The sequence below is a fragment of the Acipenser ruthenus genome, chromosome 32 (assembly GCF_902713425.1).
Source record: "Acipenser ruthenus chromosome 32, fAciRut3.2 maternal haplotype, whole genome shotgun sequence".
Taxonomy (NCBI): Eukaryota; Metazoa; Chordata; class Actinopteri; order Acipenseriformes; family Acipenseridae; genus Acipenser; species Acipenser ruthenus.
In genome coordinates, this window is record NC_081220.1 from 7,806,973 (window position 1) to 7,821,327 (window position 14,355).

Sequence of the window (14,355 nt, forward strand, 5' to 3'; positions counted from 1 at the left end):
AAAGCGATTTGCTTTTATAATGTTTATTATTTGAAACGTGGGCATAAACACAGTTGTACTGGCTGGGAATCGTCTCGGGTCAATTACTTGGAAAGCAGCTATGCTGACCAATATATCACCAACGAGGGAAAGCTGGCAGTACTGAGTGACACAGATGACGGATTTTCTCAGCGCGTCTCCTCTGAATGCGCACTGGCACAAAGGGGCTTTGATCATCTAATGACGTGACAGAATGCAATAATGTATTGGGTTAATTTACCAACAAAAGAAACATAAATAAAAGTGTATGTATTTTTTGTGAATAAACTATCTTGCTTCTACGATGGGACCAGAGACCTTACATCCGCAATCTAATGATCGGCCAAACCCAGAACTACCTTGTCTTGACCAGGGAGTCATATTGTAAAAACAAACTGAAGTGGTTCCACTGGGGATCGAACCCAGGACCTTCTGCGTGTAAAGCAGACGTGATAACCACTACACTATGGAACCTTGTCAGAAAGTGAGTTTTGTGTTTGAAACGCATTGGCAATTATTAACATTACAATGAACAAGTAATATTCTAGAAAGGAAACCGAATCAGACACCATCATGCCGGGAGTAGGGAAGTTGTTTTACCCACATATTTGTTAAGACTATACTTTCAGGGATCATTTCTATAGTTTGTTTCTAGTGAAATGCGTTTCTAGTGTCTGGTCTCGCTAACCATAACGAGGAGTTACAGTGTTTTCTTTTGAGCGCGAAGCGGGACTTGAATGCTATTTCACTTTAGCTGTTCTTGATCATTGATGAACATTCCGCTCTCTTTTGGGATCGAGCCCCAAGTTGGACGTCCTTTTTAAATACAAAATGTAGATGTTTCTTCGAGGCAACAGAGCAATATCTGATTCTGTTCACACTGTATACAGTATTGCAACAAAATTATTTTTTGGTCGTTGTCATATAGCAATTGCTATTGTAAAATGCGTGCATCGTTTATAGTTATAACGATATTGAAATAAATAGTCTTACTTTTGTGGGTTGGCTTCAAACCGTTTCTGTTTTAACACTTGTCATTACATCATTCATGGAGCAACAGTTGGTATGTGCGTAATAAACCCGATCGGGCCTTGATATGACAACCCTAGGCTGTGCTGAAATAAATAATGCGGTTTTCTGCTGTAATGAACGCAGTTTGTCAGGATGGTCGAGTGGTCTAAGGCGCTAGACTTAAGGACTCTGTCTTTCCAAAGAATTCTGTGTTCTGGTCTCCAAGTGGAGGTGTCGGTTCAAATCCTCCTCTGACAGTTCAATTTTATTTATTCTTAAAAGGAATAAATGTGTTCATTTTACTATAAAAGATTGTTTCAAGGAAATCAACAGCTGATACCAAACTCTTGTCAGAACGCAATACCATTTTAATTTCCATTTTAATTCAGACTAAAATAGCGTTCCTAACACAGATTGCATTTGGTTGTAAACAGACTACTCGTTGAAGTCAATGAAAAATATTTTGTCCAAACATGTATTTAACTTGTTTTAATATTAAAAATAATATATTAAATTGAATAACATCTCCGTCGGCCACTGGATCGAGGTCTCAGGCTGGGATGCGGACCTTTGAGAACAGTATAAACGATCTATTAGTGGAAGAAGCTTACATCAGAAATGCCCTCGTTTAACATGCTAGGATGATCGACATCGGCATTCTCCAATTGCTGTTTACATGTTATAACACGTTATGAGTACGAATACAAAGTTGGACACTCCTTGTAAGTGGGGGTAAGCACAATTTATTTTCAGATGTAATGTCTTTATTTAAGCTCAATCTAGTCCTGCGTAATGCAAATCACATTACTATATTTTTTATATTAGTCAAGGCCTATGTAAAGTGTTCTTAAATTGTTTTAACATTAGCATTGATCAATTTGATGATCCGCTTTCTTTTCTCCCAATACGGTATGCAAAGTATGCAACTTTTCTGCCCACTTTGATCATAGGCAGTTTTATCCCCCCGTTTCGGCTGAAAACCGCATCTGGGTGAAAACTTAAGTGTTTCGAAACGCATTTGTAAAGGCATCGGATTCTATTGTGTTGCCGAGCTGTTGATCGTTTCTCATAATACACAGGTTTACTGGGGTGACAAAAAACGCAAGTCTTGTCAAGCTGAAATAGCTCAGTTGGGAGAGCGTTAGACTGAAGATCTAAAGGTCCATGGTTCGATCCCGGGTTTCGGCAAATAGCAAGTCTATTTTTGTTTTGTATTATTTTGAACTGAAAAATAGAGCGGTTTTTTTTTGTTCTGTTTAATTGGAAGAAATAACAACGTATCAGAGTGCCATTTTCTAATGTGATTAAGAAATGCAAAAACATCGTCCCTGGGTGGGCTTGAACCACCAACCTTTCGGTTAACAGCCGAACGCGCTAACCAATTGCGCCACAGAGACAAATCGGCTCAACCGAACCTGAGACCACATCTAAGAAGAAAGCAACACGGCAGAAAAGTCTGTAATCACAATTAAATGTATGCAACCCAATGCAAGCAAACTTCAAGCCTTTTATATTTATTCCCATGTATGTAGTCTGCCATTTGCAAATTCAATAAATAAATAAATTAACTAAATAGCACATTTTTCGACGAGAGGTATGTTTTCAGTTTCTTCAAAAAGTAGTCTCAGCTCGTTGATTCAGTCGCTTTAAAATCCACCTCTGTTCCGATGCATCAGCGCTGTGTGCTGTGGCTTGAGCTTGTTTGACGAAGCAGGAAATGCAAAAATGCTAAAACCTGTTATTGCATCACATGACAGACTTAAGGTATACTTCAACGTCTTGGCTGTCTCAAGTTAGTTGGTATTGTTAATGTAACACCTCGTTGTTGCCCAGTCATTGTATCATATTAATGAAGTAGAGCTTGCCACTTCTCAGCACCGAGCTGACAATGAGTGTTGTTTTCGGGCACCTGCTGGCTGCTAGTGATGACCACTCCAATCTTCAGTCAGGGGGTTGTTGAAGGAAGGGGACACATTTTGAGTGTGCATCTCATACTGGTTTAAATCAATAAGCAAATTTCAAATTGATCATTGATAATGTTGAAACTATTTAAGAACTCTTTCAATAGGACTTGACTAATATAAAAAATATAGTAATGTGATTTGCACTACGCAGGACTTGATTGTGCTTAAATAAAGACATAACATCTGAAAATAACTTGTGCTTACCCCCACTTACAAGGAAAGGGTCAAACTTTGTATTCGTTCTCATAACGTGTTAGAAAATGTAAACAGCAGTTGGAGAATGCCGAAGTCGATCATCCTAGCATGTTTAACGAGAGCATTTCTCATGTAAGCTACTTCCAGTCATAGATCGTTTATACTGTTCTCAATGGTCCGTATCCCAGCCTGAGACCACGATCCAGTGGCCGACGGAGATGTTTTTCAAAGTAATATGTTATTTGGAATATTAAAACAATCAAGTTAATTACATGTTTGTACACACAGTATTTTCCAGTGACTTCAACAAGTAGTCTGTTTACAACAAAAATACAATCGTGTTAGGAACGCTATTTTAGTCCGATTTAAAAAAGAAATTAAAATGGTATTGAGTGCTGACAAGAGTTTGGTATCAGCTGTTGATTTCATTGAAACAATCTTTATAGTAAAATGAACACATTTATTCCTCTGGTCGTGTATTGTCTCGCTGACTGCTATCCACCTGGAAGTCACCTAAAGGATAAGGCACTGGCCTCCTAAACCAGGGATTATGGTTTCGTCAGTTTTATTTAAAACAGTGTGTGTGTATTTGTTCTTGGTCTGTGATATATGTGGTCTGTGTTTATAGATCTTGGCACGTTGCACCAAGTAGTCGTGGCCAAGTGGTTAAGGTGATGGGCTTGAACTCTGTTGGCGTTGTGTCCCTTTTTATGTCTTCGTTGTTAATTCTTAAATGCCTGTTCAGCTTAAAGGTATCAATTATTACTTGCTGTACATTAAATTCTTCCAAACTAGTATTTGCAAACACTTTACAAAATTAAATGGTGTGGAATAGAAACAAAGAAGGCTTTGACCTCGACGTGATTTGAACACGCAACCTTCTGATCTGGAGTCAGACGCGCTACCGTTGCGCCACGAATTCCTGCCGTAGTGCATGCTTGTTATGCAATGCTAGAGTGCACAGCAAGCATGCCAAAGGCATGCTAAGTCCGATGCTGATAATTGGAAAACACTCGGTATCACCAGGGTCAAGGGAAACAGCCGACTCAATATTTGTTCGTAGTCAGCAGGGCTATGAAGTTGTCAGAAGTGTGTTTGATTCTCAGCTTAAAAGTAAAGAAAACATAAAACAATGCAATTTGCTTTTATGATGTTTATTATTTGAAACGTGGGCATAAACACAGTTGTACTGGCTGGGAATCGTCTCGGGTCAATTACTTGGAAAGCAGCTATGCTGACCAATATATCACCAACGAGGGAAAGCTGGCAGTACTGAGTGACACAGATGACGGATTTTCTCAGCGCGTCTCCGAATGCGCACTGGCACAAAGGGGCTTTGATCATCTAATGACATGAAATACATGAAAGTCACCGCAAGCCTGCACCTCACCACATCCTTCACACTGTTAAACTGCCTCATTATGACCAGGCCTCTAATTATGCCTTTCCAATACTTTGAATGTGTTATTGTTCAGTTTAACATGAGAACAACTTGGTAGAACAATCATAATGTCCGCAGGACTTATTTTCCTCGGGTTTCCTTGGCTAATAACGCCAAGGTCGCGGGTTCGATCCCCGTACGGGCCACGGCTTTTCTTCTTTAAAGAAACCACAGCATTTGTAATGGTGCCAAAATGAACATTCTTTAACAAAATGAACTGAAGCAATATGAAGTACAACCAGTAATATTTCAGACTTTTTTTTAATAAACTTTATATATAATGTTAGCGAAATGCGTTTTTAAAGTGTTTGGACTCGCTATCCACGAGGAAGAGTGAGTGTTCGTTTTTTAGCGTGAAGGAGACAGCGAGTGTTTTTTTTTTTTTGGCCAACTGCTCCCTGTTATTGATGACCGCTCCAGTGTTCCTTAGGGGGCTGGAGGAAGCGGACACGTTCTGAGTGGGTATCTTACCAAAAGGTACGCAAGACGAACTACAGTTGCAAAGCACTGCTGCTTTTTCGATGATTGATTAAAACTATCAATCTGACTGAAAACACGGATCACATTAATTGTGATCGGTTTTATACCAATAGGCTTACATGACAGGTATTGTGTATAGGCAATGTCATATACATAGAAATGAACATGGACAGTGTTTTTTTAAGGGCTGACTCATTTTAATATTCGAGAGATCTAGGTGTACTAGACAAATATACTGGATTTTTTCCATGTCGTAATTGTGCCGCCTGTGATAATGCGTTTGAAACTAGAGATAATGTGAGATAATGTCTGTTACTGGCGGATAGTTTACAAATGTACTCAATTATGTTACAACTTTTGTGTCTACGAAACATATCTGTAACATTTATGTAATGCCTGTGTGTTTTTTTTCATGAAGTTAATTTGCTAACAGACTGTTCTGATTTGTTTCAAACCGTGAAGCGATCGCTCTGTTTGCCGTATATTTTCTGTCTGTAAGAGGAGTGTCCTTGTGATCCCATATAGAATGCGACGAAACAGGTCACCCTCCTTAATATAAACAGATAAAGAATAAGTTCACACCCCCCCAGGTGATTTACTGTAGCGTCAGACATTGGAGGTTCAGCAGTGTACTGCAGTGTTGTGCAAAGTCGTCAGTGTAAGTCAGGATGGCCGAGCGGTCTAAGGCGCTGCGTTCAGGTCGCAGTCTCTCTGGAGGCGTGGGTTCGAATCCCACTTCTGACAAGTCTGTTTGTTTATTTATTTCTTAAAACGTCCACCGAATGCTTGGTAATTTGATTTGTTTTTCTTGTTAGTATTCAAATCACAAGGTCGTTAAATGAGAGAAAGTCACCGCAAGCCTGCACCTCACCACATCCTTCACACTGTTAAACTGCCTCATTATGACGAGGCCTCTAATTATGCCTTTCCAATACTTTGAATGTGTTATTGTTCAGTTTAACATGAGAACATCTTGGTAGAACAATAATAATGTCCGCAGGACTTATTTTCCTCGGGTTCTAGTATCAAGTTTTGAGTGTGTGGCCGGTTAGCTCAGTTGGTTAGAGCGTGGTGCTAATAACGCCAAGGTCGCGGGTTCGATCCCCGTACGGGCCGCGGCTTTTCTTCTTTAAAGAAACCACAGCATTTGTAATGGTGCCAAAATGAACATTCTTTAACAAAATGAACCGAAGCGATATGAAGTACAACCAGTAATATTTCAGACTTCCTGAGCTTTAAACATGTATTAACAATGAGCACATACAATCAATTAAAAACAAAGCTTACGTAGTCGGCAGGATTCGAACCTGCGCGGGGAAACCCCAATGGATTTCTAGTCCATCGCCTTAACCACTCGGCCACGACTACATGCTCGCACAATTATTTGTGAAATATCCAAAAGAAGTAAACGAAACCCGTAGTAATGCTGTAGGTGGCAGTATAGGCTAACTAATGAACCGAAGTCAAATGTCTTTGTTGAAACTGTCAGATTTGTACAATGCAAGCACACGTGGGAAATGTAAATAAAATATAATTTTTGTTAACGTTCATAATAATGAATACATCTTTATTTCAAAATACGTAGCTATTTAACTGATCTTTTCAAGAAACACCCCCAAAAACAAAGTAGTTATTTAATTGAACTGAAAAATTGACTTGCTTCATGGTTGTTGCCAGAGCACTCGAGCACGTTCTGGCTAGCGTGAGCAGACTTAGCAGATAACAAGATCTACAAAGTATCTCATGCTAATAAACATACCATAATTATGTTCGTTTTTATTATACACATGGCAACTTACAGAGACTAGGGTGTGTGAACTATGCATCAGCTGTAGAGTCACTTACATTTACATCTCACCCGAAAAACGGAGCACAAGGAGGTTAAGTGACTTGCTCAGGGTCACACAATGAGTCAGTGGCTGAGGTGGGATTTGTACCGGGGGACCTCCTGGTTAAAAGCCCTTTATCTTTAACCACTGGACCACACAGCGTCCTATAACAAAATCACACCCCAGATGGGACTCGAAACCACAATCCATGGCTTAGAAAGCCAGTGCCTTATCCATTAGGCCACAAGGGCTGACGCGAAAAGCACATTTGGTAGTAATAAAGAAAGTGGGAACAATAGTATCGTGGTTTAATACATCATATCCAAGCCATCGTTGCTGTTCAAACACAGCAGAGTGTTACACTGGGAAAGGGCCGTACTTGTCAGTACGTATTTGACACTCATGTGGGAAGATTTAAGATTGTGAAGAAGTTTAAGTATGCTGCGTATTTGCGCATTGGGAACCTTACATAATTAGGTTTTTGATTAATGCCACTTTCTTACGGACAGTAATCAAGGTGACGATACAAGACAAGAGCCAATAAAGCAGTTATTTTCCTGTCCTTTCATTACCATATTCTAGTGTGCTTGTTCAGAATATGCGTGAATCGTGAAAACGTCTTGCGAATATGTGAACAAAGCCAGCATTCACTTTATTGATCACCATGTGGATTAACCGCTATTGGAACACAGATGATTGTGTTAAAGATGTTAATAGACTTTTAATGTACACATTTTAGAGCTAAACGTTTGTTGAGACAGTTCAAGCGCTGTAGCAGTGTTTAACTATTTCCTGGATGTTTGCCTTTTGGTCTTACTCTGGAAAAAGTAATAATAATAATAAAAAGTAGGCAAAACCATTTTTTGAGAAACCACATTTGGGAGAAAAACTAACAGTTTGGAAACACATTTGCAAAGGCATTGGATTCTATTGTGGTGTTTCCGAACTGTTGAACGTTTCTCATTACATGCAGGTTTACTGGCTTGACAAAAAGGCGATTGACGAAAAGAATGCGGCCTGGATAGCAAAATCGCGTCAAGCTGAAATAGCTCAGTTGGGAGAGCGTTAGACTGTAACGGTCCCTGCTTCGATGCCGGGTTTTTGCAAACAGCACGACTAGGGCTATTTTTTCTTAATTAATTTTTTGAATTAAAAAAACAGCACATTTTTTCTTCAGTGTAATTGGAGGAAATAAAAACGTATTATAGTGCCATTTTCTAATGCGATAAAGAAATGCAAAAAGCATCATCTCTGCGTGGGCTTGAAACACCAAAATTTCGATTAACAGCCCAACGTGCTAACCGATTATGGTGTTTTATTACATAACACCTTGGGAGTCTCAACAGAACAGTGTGTATGCATAGAGCTAAAATGGAAACCAAATATATACGATTCAAATGGGAATCGTATTCAGATTGTAAGCACAAATTTGATAGACTTCACAGTGCAAAGGAGAAAGGCAGACAATGCAAATGAGGCAACTGGCTCCTACTTTTTAAATCATACGAGAAACTTGAACCCAATTTAGCTTTTAACCGCCTGCAGTTTGGAATGAGTTTGAAATGTTGTTGTAACACCTCACTGGGCAACAGCAATTGCATTATATGAAAGCTCCTGTCTATTTGTCAGCGGCACAGCTACCGGTGCCACTCAGAGTTGGAGGGAGACGGTCGGCCACTTGCCCATAAAACAATACTTTCCGGGATCATTTCTATAGTGATTTGCCAGCGAAATGCGTTTATAAAGTGTTTGGACTCGCTATCCACGAGGAAGAGTGAGAGTGTTCGTTTTTGAGCGTGAAGGAGACAGCGAGTGTTTTTTTTTTTTTTTGGCCAACTGCTCCCTGTTATTGATGACCGCTCCAGTGTTCCTTAGGGGGCTGGAGGAAGCAGACACGTTCTGAGTGGGTATCTTGCCTAAAGGTACACAAGACGAACTACAGTTGCAAAGCACTGCTGCTTTTTAAATGATTGATTAAAACTATCAATCTGACTGAAAACACGGATCACATTAATTGTGATCGGTTTGATACCAATAGGCTTACATGACAGGTATTGTGTATAGACAATGTCATATACATAGAAATGAACACGGACAGTGTTTTTTTAAGGGCTGACTCATTTTAATGTTCGAGAGATCTAGGTGTACTGGACAAATATACTGGATTTTTTCCATGTCGTAATTGTGCCGCCTGTGATAATGCGTTTGAAACTAGAGATAATGTGAGATAATGTCTGTTACTGGCGGATAGTTTACAAATGTACTCAATTATGTTACAACTTTTGTGTCTACGAAACATATCTGTAACATTTATGTAATGCCTGTGTGTTTTTTTTCATGAAGTTAATTTGCTAACAGACTGTTCTGATTTGTTTCTAACCGTGAAGCGATCGCTCTGTTTGCCCTAAATGTTCTGTCTGTAAGAGGAGTGTCCTTGTGATCCCATATAGAATGCGACGAAACAGGTCGCCCTCCTTAATATAAACAGATAAAGAATAAGTTCACACACACCCCAGGTGATTTACTGTAGCGTCAGACATTGGAGGTTCAGCAGTGTACTGCAGTGTTGTGCAAAGTCGTCAGTGTAAGTCAGGATGGCCGAGCGGTCTAAGGCGCTGCGTTCAGGTCGCAGTCTCTCTGGAGGCGTGGGTTCGAATCCCACTTCTGACAAATCTGTTTGTTTATTTATTTCTTAAAACGTCCACCGAATGCTTGGTAATTTGATTTGTTTTTCTTGTTAGTATTCAAATCACAAGGTCGTTAAATGAGAGAAAGTCACCGCAAGCCTGCACCTCACCACATCCTTCACACTGTTAAACTGCCTCATTATGACGAGGCCTCTAATTATGCCTTTCCAATACTTTGAATGTGTTATTGTTCAGTTTAACATGAGAACATCTTGGTAGAACAATCATAATGTCCGCAGGACTTATTTTCCTCGGGTTCTAGTATCAAGTTTTGAGTGTGTGGCCGGTTAGCTCAGTTGGTTAGAGCGTGGTGCTAATAACGCCAAGGTCGCGGGTTCGATCCCCGTACGGGCCGCGGCTTTTCTTCTTTAAAGAAACCACAGCATTTGTAATGGTGCCAAAATGAACATTCTTTAACAAAATGAACCGAAGCGATATGAAGTACAACCAGTAATATTTCAGACTTCCTGAGCTTTAAACATGTATTAACAATGAGCACATACAATCAATTAAAAACAAATCTTACGTAGTCGGCAGGATTCGAACCTAAGCGGGGAAACCCCAATGGATTTCTAGTCCATCGCCTTAACCACTCAGCCACGACTACATGCTCGCACAATTGTTTGTGAAATATCCAAAAGAAGTAAACGAAACCCGTAGTAATGCTGTAGATGGCAGTATAGGCTAACTAATGAACCGAAGTCAAATGTCTTTGTTGAAACTGTCAGATTTGTACAATGCAAGCACACGTGGGAAATGTAAATACAATATAATTTTTGTTAACGTTCATAATAATGAATACATCTTTATTTCAAAATACGTAGCTATTTAACTGATCTTTTCAAGAAACACCCCCATCCACAAAAACAAAGTAGTTATTTAATTGAACTGAAAAATTGACTTGCTTCATGGCTGTTGCCAGAGCACTCGAGCACGTTCTGGCTAGCGTGAGCAGACTTAGCAGATAACAAGATCTACAAAGTATCTCATGCTAATAAAACATACCATAATTATGTTCGTTTTTTATACACATGGCAACTTACAGAGACTAGGGTGTGTGAACTATGCATCAGCTGTAGAGTCACTTACATTTACATCACACCCGAAAAACGGAGCACAAGGAGGTTAAGTGACTTGCTCAGGGTCACACAATGAGTCAGTGGCTGAGGTGGGATTTGTACCGGGGGACCTCCTGGTTAAAAGCCCTTTATCTTTAACCACTGGACCACACAGCGTCCTATAACAAAATCACACCCCAGATGGGACTCGAAACCACAATCCATGGCTTAGAAAGCCAGTGTCTTATCCATTAGGCCACAAGGGCTGACGCGAAAAGCACATTTGGTAGTAATAAAGAAAGTGGGAACAATAGTATCGTGGTTTAATACATCATATCCAAGCCATCGTTGCTGTTCAAACACAGCAGAGTGTTACACTGGGAAAGGGCCGTACTTGTCAGTACGTATTTGACACTCATGTGGGAAGATTTAAGATTGTGAAGAAGTTTAAGTATGCTGCGTATTTGCGCATTGGGAACCTTACATAATTAGGTTTTTGATTAATGCCACTTTCTTACGGACAGTAATCAAGGTGACGATACAAGACAAGAGCCAATAAAGCAGTTATTTTCCTGTCCTTTCATTACCATATTCTAGTGTGCTTGTTCAGAATATGCGTGAATCGTGAAAACGTCTTGCGAATATGTGAACAAAGCCAGCATTCACTTTATTGATCACCATGTGGATTAACCGCTATTGGAACACAGATGATTGTGTTAAAGATGTTAATAGACTTTTAATGTACACATTTTAGAGCTAAACGTTTGTTGAGACAGTTCAAGCGCTGTAGCAGTGTTTAACTATTTCCTGGATGTTTGCCTTTTGGTCTTACTCTGGAAAAAGTAATAATAATAATAAAAAGTAGGCAAAACCATTTATTGAGAAACCGCATTTGGGAGAAAAACTAACAGTTTGGAAACACATTTGCAAAGGCATTGGATTCTATTGTGGTGTTTCCGAACTGTTGAACGTTTCTCATTACATGCAGGTTTACTGGCTTGACAAAAAGGCGATTGACGAAAAGAATGCGGCCTGGATAGCAAAATCGCGTCAAGCTGAAATAGCTCAGTTGGGAGAGCGTTAGACTGTAACGGTCCCTGCTTCGATCCCGGGTTTTTGCAAACAGCACGACTAGGGCTATTTTTTCTTAATTAATTTTTTGAATTAAAAAAACAGCACATTTTTTTCTTCAGTGTAATTGGAGGAAATAAAAACGTATTATAGTGCCATTTTCTAATGCGATAAAGAAATGCAAAAAGCATCATCTCTGCGTGGGCTTGAAACACCAAAATTTCGATTAACAGCCCAACGTGCTAACCGATTATGGTGTTTTATTACATAACACCTTGGGAGTCTCAACAGAACAGTGTGTATGCATAGAGCTAAATTGGAAACCAAATATATACGATTCAAATGGGAATCGTATTCAGATTTTAAGCACAAATTTGATAGACTTCACAGTGCAAAGGAGGAAGGCAGACAATGCAAATGAGGCAACTGGCTTCTACTTTTTAAATCATACGAGAAACTTGAACCCAATTTAGCTTTTAACCGCCTGCAGTTTGGAATGAGTTTGAAATGTTGTTGTAACACCTCACTGGGCAACAGCAATTGCATTATATGAAAGCTCCTGTCTATTTGTCAGCGGCACAGCTACCGGTGCCACTCAGAGTTGGAGGGAGACGGTCGGCCACTTGCCCATAAAACAATACTTTCCGGGATCATTTCTATAGTGATTTGCCAGCGAAATGCGTTTATAAAGTGTTTGGACTCGCTATCCACGAGGAAGAGTGAGAGTGTTCACTTTTGAGCGTGAAGGAGGCAGTGAGTGTTGTTTTTTGGCCAACTGCTCCCTGTTATTGATGACCCCTCCAGTGTTCCTTAGGGGGCTGGAGGAAGCGGACACGTTCTGAGTGGGTATCTTTCCTAAAGGTACGCAAGACGAACTACAGTTGCAAAGCACTGCTGCTTTTTCGACGATTGATTAAAACTATCATTCTGACTGAAAACACGGATCACATTAATTGTGATCGGTTTGATACCAATAGGCTTACATGGCAGGTATTGTGTATAGACAATGTCATATACACAGAAATGAACACGGAGTGTGTTTATTAAGGGCTGACTCATTGAAACGTTCGAGAGATCTCGGTGTACTGGACAAATATACTGGATTTTTTCCATGTCGTAATTGTGCCGCCTGTGATAATGCGTTTGAAACTAGAGATAATGTGAGATAATGTCTGTTACTGGCGGATAGTTTACAAATGTACTCAATTATGTTACAACTTTTGTGTCTACGAAAATATCTGTAACATTTATGTAAGTCCTGTGTGTTTTTTTCATGAAGTTAATTTGCTAACAGACTGTTCTGATTTGTTTCTAACCGTGAAGCGATCGCTCTGTTTGCCCTAAATTTTCTGTCTGTAAGAGGAGTGTCCTTGTGATCCCATATAGAATGCGACGAAACAGGTTGCCCTCCTTAATATAAACAGAAAAAGAATAAGTTCACGCACACACCAGGTGATTTACTGTAGCGTCAGACATTGGAGGTTCAGCAGTGTACTGCAGTGTTGTGCAAAGTCGTCAGTGTAAGTCAGGATGGCCGAGCGGTCTAAGGCGCTGCGTTCAGGTCGCAGTCTCTCTGGAGGCGTGGGTTCGAATCCCACTTCTGACAAACCTTTTTGTTCATTTATTTCTTAAAACGTCCACCGAATGCTTGGTAATTTGATTTGTTTTTCTTGTTAGTATTCAAATCACAAGGTCGTTAAATGAGAGAAAGTCACCGCAAGCCTGCACCTCACCACATCCTTCACACTGTTAAACTGCCTCATTATGACGAGGCCTCTAATTATGCCTTTCCAATACTTTGAATGTGTTATTGTTCAGTTTAACATGAGAACATCTTGGTAGAACAATCATAATGTCCGCAGGACTTATTTTCCTCGGGTTCTAGTATCAAGTTTTGAGTGTGTGGCCGGTTAGCTCAGTTGGTTAGAGCATGGTGCTAATAACGCCAAGGTTGCGGGTTTGATCCCCAAAATGAACATTCTTTAACAAAATGAACCGAAGCGATATGAAGTACAACCAGTAATATTTCAGACTTCCTGTGCTTTAAACATGTATTAACAATGAACACATACAATCAATTAAAAACAAAGCTTACGTAGTCGGCAGGATTCGAACCTGCGCGGGGAAACCCCAATGGATTTCAAGTCCATCGCCTTAACCACTCGGCCACGTAATGCTGTAGATGTCAGTATCGGCTAACTAATGAACCCAAGTCAAATGCCTTTGTTGAAACTGTCAGATTTGTACAAGGCAAGCACACATGGGAAAAGTAAATACAATATACTTTCTGTTAACGTTCATAATAATGAATACATCTTTATTTCAAAATACGTAGCTATTTAATCCTAACAGAAACAATAGGCTTCCCAGCCATCAGCTTGGAAGCAGAATGGAGATCAAATCGGACGAATAACGAGTGCAAAATGGAATGTGGAAATCAATGTAAAGGCAGTTTAAATAAGAGCAGCTGCAATACATTAAATAGAGTTATATTTAAGAGCAAGCAGTAACTGCAGTAGAGTATTTAATTATGGATGGACCAAACTTGCAGGTCGCCACTGTCACATTTTCCAGGAAATCACGGCTAATACTGAGAAAGAA

General features: G+C 39.8%; 16 non-coding genes across 16 annotated transcripts; 10 read left to right on the forward strand and 6 right to left on the reverse strand.

Annotated features, from left to right (window-relative positions):
- Positions 1 to 419: 419 nt before the first annotated feature.
- On the reverse strand, positions 420 to 492 carry trnav-uac (transfer RNA valine (anticodon UAC)). The gene has a single exon. It is a non-coding gene; the product is annotated as a tRNA-Val (tRNA).
- Positions 493 to 631: 139 nt separating this feature from the next.
- Positions 632 to 844, forward strand: LOC131703451 (small nucleolar RNA U3). The gene has a single exon (XR_009309907.1). It is a non-coding gene; the product is annotated as a small nucleolar RNA U3 (small nucleolar RNA).
- A 1,300-nt stretch (positions 845 to 2,144) lies between these two features.
- On the forward strand, positions 2,145 to 2,217 carry trnaf-gaa (transfer RNA phenylalanine (anticodon GAA)). The gene has a single exon. It is a non-coding gene; the product is annotated as a tRNA-Phe (tRNA).
- A 135-nt stretch (positions 2,218 to 2,352) lies between these two features.
- Positions 2,353 to 2,426, reverse strand: trnan-guu (transfer RNA asparagine (anticodon GUU)). The gene has a single exon. It is a non-coding gene; the product is annotated as a tRNA-Asn (tRNA).
- Positions 2,427 to 4,038: 1,612 nt separating this feature from the next.
- trnaw-cca (transfer RNA tryptophan (anticodon CCA)) lies at positions 4,039 to 4,110 on the reverse strand. Its single transcript has one exon. It is a non-coding gene; the product is annotated as a tRNA-Trp (tRNA).
- Positions 4,111 to 4,879: 769 nt separating this feature from the next.
- Positions 4,880 to 5,092, forward strand: LOC131703477 (small nucleolar RNA U3). Its single transcript, XR_009309929.1, has one exon. It is a non-coding gene; the product is annotated as a small nucleolar RNA U3 (small nucleolar RNA).
- A 679-nt stretch (positions 5,093 to 5,771) lies between these two features.
- trnal-cag (transfer RNA leucine (anticodon CAG)) lies at positions 5,772 to 5,853 on the forward strand. Its single transcript has one exon. It is a non-coding gene; the product is annotated as a tRNA-Leu (tRNA).
- A 298-nt stretch (positions 5,854 to 6,151) lies between these two features.
- trnai-aau (transfer RNA isoleucine (anticodon AAU)) lies at positions 6,152 to 6,225 on the forward strand. Its single transcript has one exon. It is a non-coding gene; the product is annotated as a tRNA-Ile (tRNA).
- A 170-nt stretch (positions 6,226 to 6,395) lies between these two features.
- trnas-aga (transfer RNA serine (anticodon AGA)) lies at positions 6,396 to 6,477 on the reverse strand. Its single transcript has one exon. It is a non-coding gene; the product is annotated as a tRNA-Ser (tRNA).
- A 2,147-nt stretch (positions 6,478 to 8,624) lies between these two features.
- On the forward strand, positions 8,625 to 8,846 carry LOC131703353 (small nucleolar RNA U3). The gene has a single exon (XR_009309819.1). It is a non-coding gene; the product is annotated as a small nucleolar RNA U3 (small nucleolar RNA).
- Positions 8,847 to 9,526: 680 nt separating this feature from the next.
- Positions 9,527 to 9,608, forward strand: trnal-cag (transfer RNA leucine (anticodon CAG)). The gene has a single exon. It is a non-coding gene; the product is annotated as a tRNA-Leu (tRNA).
- A 298-nt stretch (positions 9,609 to 9,906) lies between these two features.
- Positions 9,907 to 9,980, forward strand: trnai-aau (transfer RNA isoleucine (anticodon AAU)). The gene has a single exon. It is a non-coding gene; the product is annotated as a tRNA-Ile (tRNA).
- Positions 9,981 to 10,150: 170 nt separating this feature from the next.
- trnas-aga (transfer RNA serine (anticodon AGA)) lies at positions 10,151 to 10,232 on the reverse strand. Its single transcript has one exon. It is a non-coding gene; the product is annotated as a tRNA-Ser (tRNA).
- A 2,153-nt stretch (positions 10,233 to 12,385) lies between these two features.
- Positions 12,386 to 12,601, forward strand: LOC131703322 (small nucleolar RNA U3). Its single transcript, XR_009309787.1, has one exon. It is a non-coding gene; the product is annotated as a small nucleolar RNA U3 (small nucleolar RNA).
- Positions 12,602 to 13,278: 677 nt separating this feature from the next.
- Positions 13,279 to 13,360, forward strand: trnal-cag (transfer RNA leucine (anticodon CAG)). Its single transcript has one exon. It is a non-coding gene; the product is annotated as a tRNA-Leu (tRNA).
- A 482-nt stretch (positions 13,361 to 13,842) lies between these two features.
- On the reverse strand, positions 13,843 to 13,931 carry trnas-uga (transfer RNA serine (anticodon UGA)). Its single transcript has one exon. It is a non-coding gene; the product is annotated as a tRNA-Ser (tRNA).
- Positions 13,932 to 14,355: the final 424 nt, after the last annotated feature.